We start from the raw sequence: 6,140 nt of genomic DNA, 5'->3' as shown, positions 1-6,140 counted from the left end.
GAGGACAGCTAGCTTAGGGCTGGGTGGGTGGGGGCCAGGAGAGAGGGGCCATGTTCCTTGGACAGATGCTCCGGAGGTGGTTCCAGTCCCAGGTTAACTTACAGAGTCCAGACGTGGACCGTCCTTCACAGCGCTCTCCTAGCGCGTGGGGAGTGGTGGACCTCAGAGGGCCTCCTCAGTGTGGCCGAGGCTCCCAAGAAGTCTTTGTTCTCGCCCCAGCCCGTTTGGCTCAGTGGATAGAGCATCGGCCTGCGGACTCAAGGGTCCCAGGTTCGATTCTGGTCAAGGGCATGTACCTTGGTTGCGGGCACATCCCCAGTAGGGGGTGTGCAGGAAGCAGCTGATCAATATTTCTCTCTCATCGAAGTTTCTAACTCTCTATCCTTCTCCCTTCCTCTCTACAAAAAAAATCAATAAAATATATAATTTTTTAAAAAGTCTTTGTTCTCAAGACTGAATTAGCTTGACCTTATATTTCATTTATTTGATCTGTTCATCCATCCCGGAAATTGCAGATTCTTAAGCAGCTTCATCGTATGTTTTAAAATCAGGTGGCGTGATCGTATGAAATTTAAAATAACTAGAGGGCCCACACTAATTTCAGGAAAGGAGAAAGCCTGGGAACTTTAAATGAATTGAGCTAGGTCAGCGAGTACCAGGCAGTCGTCCGCATCAGGCCCTTCAGTAGGCGAGGAGTCCCAGCCTCGGATGTGGATTGACGTTATGAAATGCATTTCTCACATAATATTGAGGTCACTTTAAAAAAAAGGTTTCTTTTAACATGGCAAATTAAATTGCATTCTGAGAATAATCACCACTCGATAATATGTTATTCTTTTATATATGGCTTGATTTGAATTGCTAATATGTAGCTAAATTTTTATATCTATATTCATGAGGAATATTGGTCCTCGCTTTCTTTTCTTGTGCACTTTCTTTTCATAAATGAGTTGGAAAGTGTTCCATCTTCTATTTTCTGAGGGAGCTTATGTAATATTGGTATTATGTCTTTCCTAAACTTTTGATAAAATTCACCATGAACGTCACCTGTGTCTGCAGTCTGCTTTGCGAGTGGGTTTTAATTATAAATCCAAATACATTAGGAGATAAGATATTTATTTTGTATGATTTTTGGAATGTTACTATTTTTAAGGAATTTGCCAGTTTTATCTATAATTTTATATTATTGGAATACTGTTGTTCCTACTAATGCCCTATTAATGTCTGTAGGGCTACCTAGTATAGCGATGTCACCTCTTTCACTCCCAATATCTACATTTTTCCGGTTCTTAAAAATAAGTCTAGGTAGAGGCTCATCAATGCTATTGGTTTTTCAAAATATCACTTTTCATTTATTTCCTCTGTTTTTGTTCATTCTTTATTTCTTTTCATCTTTATTACTTCATTTCCTTTACATATTTTGTTTTTATATTGTTTCTCTTCTCATTTCTTAATGTAGAAGTTTTGATCATTTTAAAACTTTCTTATTCCCTGATATAAGCATTTAAAACTCTAAATTCCTCTCTATGTCAGCTTTATCTGTATCCCACAAATTTTGATATGCTCCGTTATCATTGAGTACAAAAGGTTTTTAATTTCCAAGTACTTGAGATTTTCTAGACATTTTTCTTATTTCTAATTTAATTTTCGTTTGTTCAGAGCAGATAACCTGTATGACTTCAATCTTTTTAAATTTATTTTTATTCATTTTGGCCCAGTGTACAGTATATTTTGGCAAAGTTTTATGTGTACTTGGCAAGAATGTGTGTTTTGCTATTGTTGGGTGGAGCATTCAATGAGAACTAAGTCAATTTGGCTGTTAGCACTGTTCAAGTCTCCTGTGTCCTTACTGATTTTATATCTACCTGTTCTTAGATAACTTAGAGAGAAATTGAGAAAAATCTAACTATAACTGTTGGTTTCTCTATTTCTCCATTACATTCTGAGTATTTACTCTCTCAGTATTTGGACTTTGATATTGGGTGCATACACACTTAAAATTGCTGTGTCTTCTTGATGAATCTATCATTTATTCTTGTGAAAGTTTATCTCTTATGATATTTCCTCCTTCTGTAATCTTTTATCTAGTAATTATATAGCCATTCCAGCTCTTGTATCAGTAAGAGTTTCATGACATAACTCATCATCTTTCTACTTTTTATATTTAAAATATACAAAAGGGGACATTAGTAATGCTTTTAATTGTAAAAAATTAATTTTAAAAATCCTATATAATAAAAAGGCTAATATGCAAATTGTCCCCTGGGGAGTTTGACCAACCGGGAGTTTGACCACTCACTATGACATGTGCTGACCACCAGGGGGCGGCGTGGAATGAAGGAAGGCCCCAGCTGGCAGCCAGCAGCAGGGAGAAGGATGGCCCCGATCGCCTGATTGCTGGCCAGGCCTAGGGACCCTACCCGTGCACGAATTTTGTGCACTGGGCCTTTAGTAATAAAATAAAATATGCCATGAAGACAGCATAGAGGTATGTTGCATTTTCCCAGTCTAATAATCTCTGCCTTTTCATTGCAATTTAGATAATTTACATTTAACGTACTCACTGATATGGTTAGGTTTACGTCCACCATTTTATCATTTCTTTTTCTTCCCCATCTCTTCTTACCTTATTTCTACCTTTCCTGTTTTTTACCATTATTTTGGGTTGATTGAGAAATTCTAGTGTTCATTTTCTCTCTCCCACTGGCTTATTAGCAAAACCTTTTCTTTTGTTTGTTTTTTAGTAGAGGCTATAGGGAATATGCATAATTAAAATGTCACAGTCAGCTTTCAAATAGTATACAGCTTTACACTTAATATAAAAAACATACAACAATGTACTCAGTTTTCACTTTTCACCCTTTCGTTATCTTCAGTCCTTTTACTCCATTACATGTTATGAACTCCACAACTGTTTGTGTTATTCTTCCTTATGACTTTGATGAATGGTCTGGAGTTAAATAAGGCCACTTTGGCCACTCAGAATTCAAACATCTTCCAGCTGTGTGAGCAGCAGAAATTGTTCATTTCACAGCCACACAGCAATACTCCCTCACTAACTTTATGGAGTTCCACATCGTGAATGCGCAGCTTAATCTTCAGTCAGATATGCAATGAGGATCCTGTGAAACTTTCTGGAGCCCTTTCTCTGCTTAGCTTCTTCCTCTCAGGTGAACTGCTCTGCAAATTCTGTCACCTCACCTTGCTCAACTCTGACCTGTGTCCTCAGTTCAGCAAGGCTGCCACGCACCACTGGGACCCACTGCTTGTGCCCCAGTCTGGGAAATACCTCCAGGAGGAAGGGGTGAGCTGGTCACCGGGCCACCTAATTTATTTCCTGCCTCTCAGGGACTGCAGTCTTGGATGGCCAGTTAACGAAAGACTCCAAAATTTTGTTTTATATATTTTATCCAGTTTTCTACTTAATGGAGTAAAGATGAGTCTATATCACCTGATCTGTCATGGATGGAAGTGGAATATAAATTACATAATATTTCTTATGCTTTTCTGTACCATCTCCTACTTTCTGTACCATTAGCCTACTTTTATTCAAATGTTTTATTTGACGTTGTCTACTATTATTTCTAACTAGTGGCCCGGTGCACGAAATTTGTGCATGAGTAGGGTCCCTAGGCCTGGCCGGCAATCAAGGCCGATCGGGGCCTTTCTTCCCCTGGCTGCCAGCTGCTGGCCAGAGCCTTCCTTCATTCCACGCCGCTCCCTGGTGGTCAGTGCACATCATAGTGAGCAGTCAAACTCCCAGTTGGTTGAACTCCTGAGGGGACAATTTGCATATTAGCCTTTTATTATATAGGATTATATATTTCAATTTTAAAGCCATAGCCCTCCAGTGTTTTTTGCACACTGTCTCTCACAAAGTTTTATTTATATATTCTTGCCTTTATTTTTAACTTTTCTCTAAAACCTGGCTTTCTGCATTTATGTTTTTTATTTTATTGTAGTTGGGTGAATAATATTTTTCTTTTGTTCCTTATTTATCTCACTTTAGCAACTGGTCATGGCATCTGTAGCTCACCCCACTTCCTGTTATTCTGCCATTCTACGGAAATCATTAAAGAGAAAAAGTCTTATCCAAATTACTTAAGGTAGGTAACGGACACAGCTCATCTACATCCGGATGCTGAAACTTGCATTTTCAGTGACTCCAGACAGAGCACACACAACTCTCACTTACTCAAACTTCTTCATACAAATGTTTGTTTCAAATTATCTTTTACTGGTTCGCTGACTTTAAAGTAGACACACATGGTGGAAAATATTTGCAAGGATCCAGACACATAAAGAAGAAAATGAAACTCAACTCTAATTCAACAATAACCTAGAGATAATTACTGTTAATTTTCTGGAGTATTTTTTTCTTTACTCCAAGTATATTACAGAAGACTGTTGGTTGTCTACCCAACGGCCAGTATTCCTCTGCTCACAGTCTTTGCTGACAAAATTCTTGACCCTGTTCAGATAGTAGGTGACTACGTGCTCAGGGAGCATAACTCCTCCTGACCTTCAGAAAGTGAGTGATAGCTTTGTCTTGTCCACTCCCATCACCCGTGCTTAGTTTTGGCGTGGACGTATTGGGCCATGGTCAATGGAAGGTAAGGGCCAGTCTACCAGCGACTTATTTATGAAGATGGATACATGGATGGATGGATGGATGGATATGGCTGGGTGTTGGGTTTTTGTTGTTTTTAACATCTTGTCAGAGCTGTGCGTCCATGACACTGGCAGTCACCTAGTGAGCAGCAGGTGGGATCAGGACAGTGAAATGGCAAAAAGGAAAGATGAGAGTGCTGAGTCCTTAAAAGGGTCTTGGACTAACTCTACAGCCACCTATGTCCACATGTCTTGTTACCGATGACAGTAAACTCCTTATCACATGAGACACCCGAAGTTCACACATTGGTGCTTACATCTGAAACCATGCTGCCTACGGCGTGCTTTCTGTGGCTATAACACTCAGAGGCACGGTTTTGTCATGTAAATGTTGCTTACACCATCACTACTTTTCCCTTTCACTGAACATTTCTTACAAACATGATTTTCAACGGCCCTGCAAGACCCTATATGGTGAGTATTCCATACCCCTCTATGGAACATTTAGGGCTCCCCAGTTTTGCTGATACACACAATACTGTATGACCACCTCTGCATATCCATCTTTATCTTCAGATTATTGAAGGCCAAAGGGATGGACCCCCCTAAAATCCCCATGGGCGCTGCTCCCCGGTGGTGTGGGAGTGCCTTCGGGGAGGTTATGGCTTCGCAGGCCTTTGACTGGCTGGCGGCAATAATCCCTCTCAGCAGTTTACTTTAACATCCGCGGGATTCCCACTGAGGCGGGATCCTCTGGGGAAAGGCGGTTGGCTGGTGTCCGTGTGTGCTGGCATGTCTCATATTGTGAATCACTGGCGGATGCCGCTTGCTCATTGTTCCAAGCCACCGAAGTCTTTTCCTCACGTGAACGCTGCCTGAGGAGGCTGCCCGCCCCCCACCCGCTTTTCCTCACATGCTCCAGGCCGCAATCCGACATCTCCACCTGAGGACAGCATTGCGTCACCTCCGGGCCGTTGCTAACCCACACCTTACTCTACTCCCGTGGCTCGTTGTATGTCTTGATTGCACTGCCGCATCTTCTTTTATGTTTCTCTCGAGAACACGAGTTCCATCTCATCTGTTTGTGCACAGCGCGCCTCAATAATGTGCCTGGATGGGTGGGTGGGTGGATGGGTGGATGGATGGGTGGGATGGATGGATGGATGGATGGATGGATGGATGGATGGATGGATTCGTGATGCTGCTCTGATAACGCCAAGGCTCCTGCCTCAGTGCTCATAGGTCTGAGGCAGGGACAACAGCAGGGGTACTTGGTTCTTCATTCGAGAAGGAGCTGGGGAAACTGGCCAATGTTCTTGGCGAATTTGAGGCCAAACGAGCAGACTGGCCCTATGCAAGGGTGGAGGCGGGACTATGGGCCCCGAGCACAGAGCACGGTTGGACGTGGACCCTGGCTGCTGCTCAGGCTGAGTCAGACGGGCGGCGGTAGGTAGTCGGGACTCCATCGCCGCTCCCGGCAAAGCCGCAGTCGGTGAGTCAGAGGACAGCGGGCAGGAAACACGGGCGAG

This window comes from Eptesicus fuscus, chromosome 17 (genome assembly GCF_027574615.1).
Source record: "Eptesicus fuscus isolate TK198812 chromosome 17, DD_ASM_mEF_20220401, whole genome shotgun sequence".
NCBI classification, from domain to species: Eukaryota; Metazoa; Chordata; class Mammalia; order Chiroptera; family Vespertilionidae; genus Eptesicus; species Eptesicus fuscus.
The sequence above is the reverse complement of the archived record's forward strand: the minus strand, read 5'-3'. Positions refer to the sequence as shown.